We start from the raw sequence: 15,670 nt of genomic DNA, 5'->3' as shown, positions 1-15,670 counted from the left end.
CGTGGGAAAATACAGGATATACAAAGTGGGAAGTCAGCAAAAATAATAAAAGCTCACAATCAAGACAAGGGTACATATTGCAGTTGTGACGAATGACAAGACAATAAATACCCCCATACATACATACATGTACATGTACGATTATTATTTTACATTAAAAACAGATTCACTCTGTATTAAATGGTACTGCATTTTGCACGGAGAATAAAAAGTTTAAAAGAAGGCGTTTTTATACAGAGAGTAAGCATAAACCAATTTGAAAAATATCAAAATTTGGACAGGTATGCACTGGCTTGATAAACAGACCCCGGACTTCTTGTAAAAGAACTGCGAACGATAGTATTTTTCTGCCACCAATCTCGAAGTCAAATTTCAAAAGTTAACATATTTTAATGATTTTTTCATATTTATATAGATATTTATATGAATTTCCAAAAAACATAACTTATTTGGGAAAATAAAGAGAGATAACTCTAAAATTTTGGTAAAATGTGTTTTTCACTAAAGAAAACAACGGAAAATATCTTTAAAACATCCCCCCCCCCCCGTAAAACAAAAATTCCTTTGTACAGGTATTAAGAATTGTAATTTCACAAATTCTTACCAAAGCTTTTGTTGTTTCACGGGGGAACATATGTTTACAGACAAAAAACTGCAAAAATGGTCATTTTATAACAAATTTCAAATTGAGATTACAATTAAATACGTGTACTTTACCAATCCTATATGTTGAATTTTACATAAGTTAAACATACAGAAAGATTTATCCATTTGCACGATTACTTGAAAATGTGGCTATGTTTTAAAGCCTGATTTCAATGGATAAAAATATTAACCCCCCTTTTGAAAAGAATTGTAAATAACGGTCTGACACTGGTTTTAAAATTATTTATTAATTACTAATGAATTCTTTGCATTCAAACAAGCTTTAATGTCCAAATTGCCATTTATATTTAATAATATTTTCGAGTATACTGTGTATATTATCAATGTACATCAACAGCTAGAATCCACCTATGCCGTTAGACAAACATAAAACATGTTACAGATATTTCAGGAAGAGAAACATCTTTCTGCCTACATCCTTTTTGTTATTTCTTGGAATATATAAGTGAGCAGGTGCGAAATGATAATTATTAACACGATATACAGACTTACATCATTTTCTATGCGCCTAATGCATGTATTCGGTGTGACATTTTTGTGCTAAGGCGTAGATCTGTCAATACTAGTTTATTAAAGACCATGGAAACAAAGACATTGACTTTGGCGCTTTTATGTGAGTGCACTTACAATACATTTATGCACCAGGTTTGTTATGAAATTAATTAGATCTTTGATCCGCTTACGTAGATCAGGTATCGAAAGACGAATCAAAAATTTAATAAGATAATGTCATATCCCTTATATTTGGAAAACATGGTAAAAAAAATTCTATTCATCAATCAATTTCAATGACAATGACTTCTAGGACTGTTTTGACAAAATAAAAAAAATCTATATGTACATCTGAGAATAAATAGAGGATATTCAATGTTTTGTTGTTAGATATGGAATTTATTTCACGAGTGGGACAGGATTTTTTAATATTTTCACGAGTGCGAAGCACGAGTGAAAATATCAAAAATAAAAAATTTAAAAAAAATCCTGTCTTACGACAGGGTGACTAAGGTGAGCAATATGAGTCATGGGCAACTTGTTAGCCCACCTAGCAGGTGGTAGATTCAATTTTTTTCAAATCATGCATGATCCCCGGGAGTAGGGTGGGACCACAATAGGCAATGGTATGGCAGCTCAAGGCCAGGGTTAAATTTTTCAAATACATGTCAAACTCCAAGGTCAAGAAATCAAAAATGTTGGTGCCCAAAGAAAGGTCTTGTCACAATTTTAGGAACACGCCTTGAAATATGATAACCATTGCAGCAACCATTCAGAAATTATGGTAAAAGTTTAAGTTTTTCAAAAGTAGATTAAAATCCAAGGTCAAAATCATGGGGACAAAAATATGGGTACTTAAGATAAGGTCTTGTCACAAGGAATACACCTATGAAGTATGGAAGCCCTAGAACTAAGCATTCAAAATTTACGGTCAAGGATAACGATTTTCAGAAGTAGGTCTTTAAGTAGTCTTTAAGTCTTCAAGTAGGTCAAACTCCAAGGTCAAAAGGTAAAAATTGCTGATACCCAGGGGAAGTTCTTGTCACAAACAATACATTTGTGAAATAATAAACATAGCACCAACCGTTCAAAAGTTATGACCAAGGTTATATTTTTTCAAATGTAGGTCAAACTCCAAGGTCAAGGTTAAAAAGTCAAAATATTGGTACCCAAGGAAAGGTTTTGTCACAATGAATACTCATGTGAATTATGAAAGACCTAGCTCCAACCATTCAAAACTGATGGCCAAGGTTAAAGATTTTCCAAAGTAGGCCAAACCCCAAGGTCAAGGCCAAAAGATAAAAAATACGCGTACTTGTCAAAACAGAAACACATATGAACTAAGAAAGTCCACGTTATGGTTAAGGTTAAAGTTTGGTAAAATTTTGTAAAAGTGGGTCAATTCCAAGGTCAAGAGGTCAAATTTGTTGAAAACCAAAGAAAGGACTTGTCATAAGGAATATACTGTACACATGTAAAATATGAAAGCCTTTGCTCCAACCAATCAAGAGTCATGAACAAGGTTAAATTTTTTGCGGACAAACAGACAAATAGATAGATAGGCGGACGGACAGAGCAAAAAATATGCCTCAGAATCTTTGATCTTTTTATGCCTCCGTAATAATAAAAATTAATGTTCTGAATACATAGTTCTCATTTTAACTCTAACTCTAACGAAGCAGCTGTAATAGAATGCTCTAAGTTTTATCTATTAAAACTTTTAAAATTACAAGTTGCACTGTGAAGAGAAAGAATGTTGCAATTAACATGATTAATATTAATTTGCATATGTTGTTAAAATACCAAAAATATCTCCCTCTTCCTCTCCGACCCCAGTGCAACTTCTTCAAACAATACTTTTACAAAATATGCAAATGTTCGCAACACATAGCCTTGCCGACCTTAACAGGCTCCTACGAAGCAATTTTCAGTGGATGGGGGCAACTAAACATTTTAATTTGGGGGGAGGGGCACTACCAAGCAAAAACTCCTTAACAAGAAAAAAAATCATCATACATTATTATTGATGGGGAGGGGCACAAGGAAAAAGTAACAAAGTAGCTATATGTTTTCTATAGTACACTAATATATCGACAAAATACCCCCTCCCCCGGTTCCTACGGCCATGCATGTGTGCCAACATGTAAGGTTTACTTTGTTGTCCATTCTTCAGGGAGAAAAAAAGTTCATTTCGGTTCATACTGTCGCAGTTGTCAATATGTACAGATGGACAACAAAATGTACCGTTACAGGAATCTGTATCAATTCTAAGAACATTACAAACTTCCATGCAGTCTGCAGCCTGTTCATCTTTTCTCTTACACTGTGTGTTAATTAAATCTTTTCATGAAGGTGTATCAGGTGGCGGCTACATTAGGAATCATTAAAATGTGGGTGATCACGACTAGACCTAGTTACAAAAATACCTCATCAAGTTCACCGAAGTCAGATTTGAGAGGCATACTAATCCGTACTCTGCGGACCAGGAAGAATTTATAAACATAAGCCGGGATTAACAGGATTGCATTGTAGTTAATTTGAAATTGTCATACATCAAAACATTTTCTTAAAATCGTGATCCAATTATAGTCACTTCATCGCTCCAATGGAATACGATTCGAACACGTATTTAAAGCAAGCAGCAGTAGCATAAACTGGTCTTTATATGGAAATACATGTAAATGAAACACACACTGTACAAAATTTCTCTTATGGTTAATTTCACGTTTGATAACAATATTCGGTTTTACTTCATGTGACATATAGATTTCAAGGCCCTCGTCGAGGAGGTGCGATTGCAACCCCCCCCCTTTTTAAATGTTAATAAAATCCATGTGTTTTAACTATGACTGTTAGATTTTATTTACAACATGTATTTAATTTTTGTAAAAATAACTCCCAGAATGTACCAGAATCCACCAAAAAAAGTATCCCTCCCCAACCTTCTATCGCACCCCCTTTCAAGGAACCTGGCGAGGGCCCTGGATTTCCTGTCCTTTTCATTATTCATTCATTAAGGTTATTTCATTTCAGTGTTATTTCATGCTTTGTCTTTCCGAGAAAATAAGCAAAATAAAAATGCAGCGAAAATAGACCGTATGCATCACAGGGTACAGCGTGTGATTATATACTAAGTTTCAAGAAGTTTTTCAAGAAAGTATGTAAATAAATTTACTTGATGACATGGAGTATTATCTACTTACTTTATTATTTTTAACTTGGTGTTTTAGGAAATTTCACATAAGAATTTTCCACCACTTAAGGCATGAGGTTTCTCAAACAACAGGCCCGTAAACCGCGCGAGGTATGGGGCGCCCCTCTTTTCTTCTGAGTATAATGTTTTGCTATAGTAAATGTTCCCTTAGATGCTGGTCGATTCTCCACTTTTTGTTGGCAAATACCAGGATTTGAACAGTTATATAGTTATTTGTGTGTGTGTGTTTTTGTTTAGTGTGTGTGTGTGTGTTTTGCTTGTCAGATTCTTTTGGGAGGTTGCCCCCTCCCAGCTACGGACCTGAATAATATAGTATTTTCATTATTTTTTTAAAATTCAAAACCTGCATTTGATATAATTTGCAACAACATGCCTCGAAATATGCATGACATAGGTTCTGAAACCATGAAACAGACTTCGATAGAACATTACCTTTTTTGAAGCCATAAAATGAAAATAAATTGTAAATACGAAATAATGATAAATTATGGACGTGGTATGCACTATAAGTAATGGATAGAAATTTAAGAAGTACTTCAAAACAATTGATTCCGGAAGTCAATGTTTATCAGAAACATGTTTGTATACATGTATAGCGTATTGACAATATCCTTTCTCATTACAAACGAAAAAAACATATATAGTGTTTATCCTGTCAAACTCGGGAGTTTTTATACATACATAAAGGAAAATCGTCTCCGCAATGACGCACAGGGAACAACGACCTTGTATACTGCATGAATCAGGTGGGAGATTACGAAAAAGACTGTTGAGTTATAAACAAGAGAGTTAGGTAATAAAAGTTTTCATAGAGGATGTAAATCATTTGCGAAAATAAACATTTTATTTATCATTGGTAGGAGTCAAGGTGCTCCACGCTTAGCTCATCAAAATATATTGACATAATTTTGTATTCCAAAATCTGCAACCAAAATGAATAACAAATGGTTTCAGCAAAGCACAAAATACATGCACTTTTTATAATTTTATGCAAGTTCTTCACGATTATAAAACCTCAAAGATGTTCATCCTTAGTACGCTGACCACACATTATCTTAATTTCCATAAATCTGAAATTTATATAATAACAATTTAAATCAAACTGGAATTAAATAGAGCGAGCTTTATTAATAATACACTGTTTTGGAATAAGAATAAACACTAAGGTTTATTAATTAAAACTGATTAGTAAACAAAGACGAAGAATTTCTCTTAAAATTTCATTAATTTGGAGGGGTGGGTGGCACTTTACTTTCTACAAAGAATTCACGCTTTCAAAATCATATTTCTTGCGCCTTTTCCCTACTCTTCACGCCGATTGGAAATCGGAGCCTTTAAAAAAATCTTATTATGCCTGTAAATACAACGCCTTTTTTCGCCTTATAACGCTTACTTTTTTATGCTTCTTATTTCACGCTATTACGATTTTCACTTCACGTTATAACGCCTTTTAATCCTTTTTTTTTCTCCTGCATGGATTGATCTTAATAGGTTTTCGTAGTATGATCGAACAACAAAGCTTAAGCGTTTTGAGGTCTTCAAAACTAACACAGTATTCTTGATAGTGATTGGCATTGAGGTAAGTAAACAACGAAGTGTCATCTATAGAGAGTAGAGGGACGGGATGATTTCAAGGCCTGAACGTTGAATCTTTTAAATGTGTTCCTGGACATCGAATCCCCTAAATCTGTTTGTCGTTGTGCTTGGTCAGTAAACTGGACAGTCCGAAATCTAGACATTACTCATGTAAATGTTTTCTTAATCTACATAAATAGATCAATTCCAAAAGTAGGTCACAGATTTCAATGTCATCTGATCTTACAACTGTCTTTCAATAATTAACAATTTTCAATTGCCAATGTGTACATGACTAATTAAAATTAGTCATGTACTCATTGGCAATTGAAAAAAAAAATGTTAATTAGTAAAAGACAACTATCACAGCAATATTTTCTATAGATTAAAATTTGTCTAATTGATATTGATATTATTACTTTTTCATTGGTGAGTCTTCTGTTTTCCAGTCTTCTTAACTGGAACTAAAAGTTTGAACACACTACTTATCTTTATATCGAAGTTAATACCTGTAAAAAGTAACTACAATTTGTCAGTAGTTCCATTATTAATTTCATATAGATAAAATGCAAGATCATCATTTTTTTTCATAAAAATAAGTATATCCCAATTACTTCAAATTGCCTCGCCTTTGGACCCTCAGCCCTGGTCCAAAGTTACATATCAAAGCAAAACTGCAGTCACTTCCTGACTATAAGTAGTTAATTACACAGCGAAATAGGCCGATTGATAAGGTATAGAGGATGTACATTACACCGAATACTGAGTCTATAGAGGCCAATTTTAAAGGCAAAAGAGAAAAACGCGTAATGTATACCCCTTTAAAGCGTTTTCTGAACTTATATAGTTAATTAACCCTATATATTCTCACAATCAGTTTGTCTGTAATATTACTAGTATATTTTCAAATCGAAACGATTTCTTAGGAATGAGGTACATATACTCTCCATTTTATAGCTATACTGCATGACATTTGATGCTCGCGTGAGTACTATGCCTTGTGAGGTTGTTTTGTAATCTTCAGTATGTAGAACAGCATGCTTTGAATGTACATATTAGTTTACATATATATGTATTTTTTTTTCAGTATTATACTTTCATGTAAATTAATTGGATCTCATGATCATTCGTCAAAAAATATTTGTTAAAAACACTATTATCCTCTGAATGATGAAACCACGACCTCCAGTGCAGCAAGAGTCAACAGACGACGGGTGATTAAAAAAATCGTCTCCACTAAATTATGCGCACACGGTTCACTTTTTAAATGTATTTTTTCAATTTTTTTTTTGTATGTATTTTCATAAAACATTCAGTGTTATATAATAAATATTGCATGTATAGTTGAGAGAAACTGAAAATTTTCACCCCTCGAAATCATTGTTTACCTCGGCTGCGCCTTGGTTGACGATGGTATTCTTGGGGTGAAAATTTTCAATGTTATCCTCATCTAATATGCAATATTTTCACCCTTTAAATCAGTAAGCACACCCCTCTGGGGTTGTAACTCTTTCATAGATTAAAACCGATTTCGACTGCATAGCTGACTTTATCGTACTATTTAGGTTTCATATGCTTAAAAAATCATATAATTTTTAGATAACGAATTTGAGCTAGTGAAATGATTTACCATCATGATAGTAAAAAATGAAACTCGTCGTCGATGAAATTAAAACTACATTTATACATTTTACTGTTCCTAATAACATTTTAACACAAAGTGACAATATTGGAGTCCTACACAGCATGGGTATAGGTGTAACATTATAACAACTTTTAAGGCTGGATTGGAGACTTTTTCAACGATTTTACCCTCAGGAAATGGAACCTTCATGAAATAAACTTGCTATTTTCTTAAGGAATCTGACGATTTTTACTATTCCCATAATGTTTTTAAAGGAAAAATTCTGTCAATTTTCCTAAAGAAATAGAAAGATTGTGGTATCCGTGAATTGAAAACATCTATATTTAGAACGATGAAAATTTATGAATTGTTTGTATTTATTCGAATCCATATAAATAAAAAATGCGCTGTTACAGTATTGATATCAATAGCAAATATAGCTATTGTTAATCAATCTCTTGCGCATTGCTGTTCGTTCCTCTCTGACAGACACGTACATGTAGGGAGTGATTGTTTATCATATGTACAACATTTATATGCAACCAAATGCCAGTAGAAGCATTTACGGGTAGACCTTATTTACGGAGAGGAAAAGTATTGAATTCCCCATAAACTTTTTCAACTTCAAAGATCAATATAATTGCATAAATACAGTATATACTAAGGAAAGAGGAAAACATAGATCTATAATTCATACACCACAGTCCAGTTCCATTGGGAAGCAGAACAATTGGTCAGTCATGTTTTCAATGTCAAAAGAGAGCTTCACTGAATAAAAATTTGTTTGTTTTGTCCTCAAGATAATTATGCATTCTCTTTTTCACATTTTTACCAAACATAATCTTTTGTTGTTGAAAATGTTCATTAAAAGACTGATTGTCCACCTTTTTTGTTGCACTATAGTAGAATAACGGCTAAAATGTGGTAATGTGTTAATAAAATTTGGTTTAAAAAAAAAAATGTACCCCCCCCCTCCCGAAAAGGATTTTCGACTTTTGACAATTTTCCTCACCTTTTCTTCTTGTTGTCAAAGTTTTTTTCCAGTTAAGTATTTTTTTCTGGCTGTACCCTTTCAGAAACGATAGTATGTGCATGATCCAGGATATATATATATATATATATATATATATATATATATATATATATATATATATATATATATATATATATATATATATATATATATATATATCAATAGTGCTCGGTAAATTACAGTTATACAATTTTAAAAAAAGAAACACGAAACGTAAAACTTTCAGTTTCGTGGATAATTATATCAAAATATGCAGACAGTACTATACGATATCTGTGTAACTTTACTCCCTCCACTGACCTAACAGATAAGCTTGTCTAAGTTGCACGTACTCTACCAAGTTCCCCTTTTGGAGCAGGTAGATTTACACCTATCTATGTAGATGTACATCCATCTCGTTTGGCATTTGATGGACGTTTGTCAATATTGTTTCTCATTGTCACACACACTTCACTCCGTTTTCCAATACCTATAATGTTAATCTATGTTTTATCATTCATTTGGATAAATATGAGGTGTGGGAATATTTCAGATACGTCAAGGTCATCAAAAGAGGGTCGGAGAAGGTTAACATTTATGTACAAGCAGTTAGAGAAGTGAATACCATAGAATCATTCATATACAACAACCCTATATGTGACTAGTTTTGTTGAATGATGCGTCAATAGATGTTAAGTGCAATGTACACAAGTACCCAGGGTGAAACTTGGGTTATTAGAAAATCAATTGCATGAAAACGAAGATTAGTTAGAGATGTTTTAACTTTAGATTTAAACGTTTAATGTAACAATACCAAGACAAGAGATACTATTATGCTTTTCAGGGGAACATATTTATATATGTTAGAATTACTAGTAAATCATTTCAAAACATGCTTTTAATTCATTGTTCCTCATACATTTATCATATGTGGACATGTCAGGAAGATCGAAGAAAAGCGTCATTAAACGTTCCTCTTAATTCTCAACTTTTAGTAATTTTTGTTGCGAAAGATGAACGACCTTACGTGCTATTGTCTGCAGAAACAACGCAATATGCTGCGGGGATAGTGCGGTCTAGTTATCGGACATTAATCGCCTCTCTGTTGATTTTCTCTAACAATACCAGCTTTGTTTGCTAGGGGTGTTTTTTCGTATTTAAGTAATTTTCAGTATGTACCTTTACAAGACAATCGTGTTACAATGATTCAAAGCAGCTTTTGTCAGATTGATTTAGTAGTTTGAACGAGTTCCATGCATGTTGCTTAGTAATGCACATATTCCAAAGACAAGGGCATCAAATAGAAATAAAAATTTAATATCCATTAGATGGCAGTAGGAACCGGGGGGGGGGGAACGGGGGGGTCATAATTTTGCCAATATATAGAATACTATAGAAAACATGGCTAGTATATGCTTGTATGCTTGTGCCTTTTTTTTTTTTTTTTGCTTATTAAGGAATTTTGGTAGTTGATAGTGAAGTGAAATTGCTTCCTACAGGCCTGATTAGAATGAATACAATGTGACTTCCTATCCTCTTCTATGGTCGTAAAACATTTCATCCCCTATTGGAAAAGTTGACAGATAACTTAATACCCATATAATTTTATTTGTCATATACAGATAATGGTCTTCAAATTAACATTCTTTACACAAATGATTTAACACAGCGAGTATAAATTAAGATAATTATTACTGTGCAATAATAAGCAAAATACTTTCATAAACGAAATTTTGAGAAATACTATCATATACCCTTTGTCTCTGTTGTCATTTCCCCTAAATTCCAGGATCCACTTCTGTTTATGATTTACCATCCCACGGCTCCGAGACCTTTGGCAGAAGCTTTTTGCTATTGAAAACCATTAGTACTTATTGTCCTGTGTTCTCCATTTTGAACTTTATAAAATAAAACAGTGAACTTACACAACTTCTATAAGTTCTCACTTGTATAAGAAGTGTCTGTCCGAATACTGACCTGAGACAAGTGAAGAAGCCGGCGTCAACAGATATATTATTGTTATTGACACACGCTTTTTCAGATTACTGGTCAGGTGTCCAAAGCGTCAGATTACTGGTCAGGTGTCCAAAGCGTCAGATTACTGGTCAGGTGTCCAAAGCGAAGCCCTGGTGGCGATCCAGAGGGATAGGTCCCCAGAATCTGTGTAGTTTTGACAAAATAAGCCAGGTCCTTAGAACGCTGGGGGCCGCCCCTACTTTTTCTGAGTTTAGTAGTTTGCTACATTGCTTTTAGATGCTGGTTGAACTCCCAGCCCCACGTTTTGTTGACGTATCGTCGAGCATTGGCAGATTCCAGGATTTATATAGGTAATAGGTTTTTTATGCTTGTCAGATTATTTTTGGAAGCCCCCCCCCTCCCGCCCCCACTCTTTTTGGTTTGACCGTAATCGAAGATTCGGGGGCATATAGTTTTTGCCCTGTCCGTCTGTCTGTCTGTTTGTCCGGAAATACTTTAACCTTGCCCATAACTTTAGATTGGTTGGAGCCATGGCTTTTATATTTCACATGTGTATTCCTTGTGACAAGACCTTTCTTTGAGTACCATCATATTTGACCTTTTGACCTTGGAGTTTGACCCACTTTTGCAAAATTTTATGAGACTCTAACCTTGGCCATAACTTTTGAACACTTGGAGCTTGGGCTTTCAAACTTCCAATTTAATTAGATTGTCAAACTTCACAAGTGCATTCCCTGTGAGGAGACCTTTCTTTGGATACCAACATCTTTGACCCTTTGACCTTGACCTTGGAGTTTGACCTACTGTTGAAAAAATTTTAACCTTGACCATAACTTTTGAATAGTTGAGCTAGGTCTTTCATACTTCGCATGTGTACTCCTTGTGACAAGACCTTTTTTTGCACACCAACAACTTTAGCCTTTTCACCTTGGAGTTTGACCTACTTCAATTTTGAAAAAAAGTTAACCTTAGCCATAACTTTTGAACAGTTAGTGCTAGGGTTTTCATACTTCACATATGCATTCCTTGTGACAAGACCTTCCTTTAGATACCAACATCTTCGACCCTTTGACCTTGACCTTGGAGTTCGACCTACTTTTGAAAAACTTTAATCTTGGCCATAACTCTTGAACAGTTGGTGTTAGGGCATACTTCAAATATGCATTCCTTTGGACAAGACCATCCTTTAGATACCAACAACTCTGACCATTTGACCTTGACCTTGAAGTTTGACCTACTTTTGAAAAACTTTAACCTTGGCCATAACTTTTGAACAGTTGGTGTTAGGGCTTTCATACTTAACATGTGTTTTCCTTGTGACAAGACCTTCCTTTGGATACCAACAATTTTGGCATTGACCTTGACCTACTTTTAAAAATTTTGAACATTGGTCATAACATTTGAACGTTTGGTTCTAGGGTTTTCACATTTCACGATCATGTGTATAACTTGTGACAAGAACTTCCCTTGGGCTTCATTTGACCTTGTCGTTTTACTTACTTTGAAAAAACTTTAACCTACGGCAAAACTTTTCAACGGATTTTACTAGGGCTTTCATATTTCACAGGTACTAATATATTCCTCGAGACAAGACCTTTCTTTGGGTACCAACATTTTTGATTTCTTGACCTGGAGTTTGACTTGCATTTAAGAAACTTTAACCTTTGCCATAAGCTGCCATACGGGGGCATCAGTGTTTCACAAACACATCTTGTTTTTAGGAAGTTGCCCCCCCCACCCCCTCACTTTTGAAACCGTTGCTACGGGCCTGTAAGATGTACATATTTTAATGTTTGGACATGTATATTTTGCATTTTGTTTGCTTATATTTGTGATGTTAAAATACATATAATTCTACACATAAACCATGCTTCACCTCTAAACTAACATCTCCCATCAAACAAGATTGGTAGGGGGCATCGGCGCAGGGTCCGCCTTTGTTTAAATAAATGAAACACTTCGTTTACTTCCGAAATGTTTCATTTTTTATCACAAATGTAGGGATATTTAAAGATTCAAATGCATATCACAGAATTAGTTTTAAAAAATTTAAGATGTGCTTTAAGTGTACATATAATTCATACTGTAACAGTGATTTATTAATTAATCACCGACTTTATCCTTTACTTTTGTAATTTGCATGAATCTTAATAAATTATGTATTACACCAAAAAATCATTTGTGCAAATATTCGTTACATCTAGTTTTTCTGTTATTTCATTAAAATACGGAATACATCTTTACCAGTTTAAACTGGTTTTATGGTTATATAGCTGTTGATCAATTGTCACATGGTTGAAGCCAGAAGTGCGCGGGATGTACCTGAGGTTGTAGTATGCCCCTCTTTTTGAAACAACAAAATTTAAAGATTTTTTTTCTCAACAGGAGAGTCGAGATAGAGTATAATCCAAGGTTGGACAGCTAGGTGGTATACAGTGGAGTTAAACAATCAATAACCCCCCAGTGGATTAATGCTTTTTTTAAAAAATATATTAAAAATGTCAACGACCATTTACTCTCAATAACTTTGAAATTTTTAATGCCCCAAAAATAGGACAGAGACACAGATTAAAATTTAATGATCTTACACCTTAACAAAAGATTAGAATACAAGGTATGGCGTTTTAGTCAAACTGGCATTAAAACCGCCGTCGACTTTGATCAAAATGATTCATCTACCCGATTAGAGTTAGTTTGAACCGAGTCACAATAATTGAAATACAAAACTTCTTACTCAGCAATTTCTGTCCTTTGTAATTTTTAACATTTGTTGTGAGTAGAAATTTGTCCTGTCACTAATTCTTCCTTTTATACATTTTCTTACGCACACCTGAAACATCGTTAAAGACCAACGCAAATTTTCGTAACAAGTAAAATTTCGTACTATATATATATATATATATATATATATATATATATATATATATATATATATATATATATATATATATATATATATATAACCACAAACAACATTAATTTTGTTAGTTTTTAAAATCCACAAAATGGACATGGAAGCCAGTTTTTTTTGTTTTTTTTTCCGACAAGAGATTTAAGACCTGTTCAAGCTTGGAACTCGGCAGGTATAAGGGTAACCAACCTGAACTTGACTGTGGAACTTAGGGATTTTCTCATCCTTTCTAGCTGCGTCACTTACTGTAGCGGTCAATGTACTAATCATATAATTATTATACATGCTTGCAAGTGTAATCTGTCAAACGAATTTCCAAAAAGAAAATTCGCTGATGATGCGACTAATCAGCGTGTGAAAGTGATTGCAACAAATAAAACATGAGATTTATTTATATGAGATTTATAAATAATAGCACTAAATTACGACCGACTCTATACAATTCAATATTATAGATCATGGATAGGTGAGCACTATCTTCTAAATCAATGACCTGGTGTCACTGACTTGCATAACACACAGACTGGCCATGACTTAATGCAGACCTTAATAAAATATATCATCGTAAGGATCGTATTACTGTGTGTTTTTAGTCATATTGAAGTTACATACACGTAATAACGGTGTTTAACTAACCTGGTCAAGGTACATTCACTTTATCTACAGACTTTTTAAATACATGTAGATATTACTGTATCTAAGGGCCGGCCCAATTAAAAAAACGAAACAAAGTTAAATAAAAAAAAACTACCGATACGGTAAGTTGAAATTAATCTTAAGCATTTATATTCATTAAGAAGAAGCTGTTTTCAACGTTTTAGGTAAGCTTATCTCACAGGGGCAATAGGTTTTTCCAAAGATTGGATGAGGGAACAATCCTTTTTGAGAAAGGAGAAAAGGGACAGGTATTTCACTGCAACTCAATTTTAGTAATGTTAATACCCTACCCCGGGCCCCCAAATAAATTACAAAATTTGATATACATTTAGCAATGATCCAGTAATAGCTTGATGTTATATACTAGTAGACGAAAACAACTAAATACTCAAGTATTTTTTAGATTACCTCTTGGGAGCGTAGCGGAAGACAACTCTGGATAGAGAATGTGAATTGTAGTTTTTTACAAAATACATTACCATAAATTTTAGGAATGTAACTTTTTTATTATTATTATTATTATTATTAATTATGTAAAAAAGTATGATACTTTCAAGTATGTGGTTTAGTAATGTATGCATATATATATATATATATATATATATATATATATATATATATATATATATATATATATATATATATATATATATATATATATATATATATATATATGATGTACTGTATACAAGTCTTATGTTCATATAAAATATTTTGGGTATTCCCCTGCTTGTATGTCTTTTCTATCAATCAAGCAATTCTTTCCCTCTTATGTATATGTATATTGTATTTCGTGTATATGATCATAATCATTATATACATTTTAACAATGTACTTTCTTTTTGCCCCATGAGGGCCCTTAATTGGTCAATAAACGAATTGAATTGTACTGACAAAATGCTTGAACCCCCCCCCCCCTTCTCTCCAATAAATCCGCTACTGCCTCATAAAGATACATGCATGCATACTAGTTTTTATATGCAATATGCAGTACGTATTTTATAGGCGGTATATATGCATGGTTACTAAAAGAAAGATAACTCTCAATATTTTCAGTAACAGTGTTCCAATATCTTGGGACAGACCCACAGTTAGAACACTGTCTTCCAACAAATACATAGAGCAAATCATATCGTTAAACAGGGTGTAGTACATGTATGAAGAATGTGTGCCATAAATTAGGGAAGGAGAGGGAGATTTCACCTTTTGTGAATCCTCATGATTTGAGTTCTTATCACCGTTTTTCCTCTAAAAAAATATCAAAGCTATAAGAGCACAATTTTTTACTCCATCAAAGCAGCATTTCTCTATAACTGAAATCCTTAGAAGAGGGTCTTATTTTACTTGATTTCCAGTCAACAATATTTGAAATTCAAACATCAATTAATAACTACCTAACAAGATTGATTACGGTAACCTTTATTTACATTATAAAAATTAACATAAAGAACATTGCAGAAAATACATTACATGTATTTCAAACAAAAATTTGCACAGTATTTAAAATATGTTAGGTGATAGGCTTTTGAACACTAATAGAAC

Source organism: Saccostrea echinata, unplaced genomic scaffold, assembly GCF_033153115.1.
Source record: "Saccostrea echinata isolate AGI-Se365-2 ecotype Australia unplaced genomic scaffold, CSIRO_AGI_Sech_v1 ptg000030l, whole genome shotgun sequence".
NCBI classification, from domain to species: domain Eukaryota; kingdom Metazoa; phylum Mollusca; class Bivalvia; order Ostreida; family Ostreidae; genus Saccostrea; species Saccostrea echinata.
Note: the sequence above shows the minus strand (reverse complement) of the source record.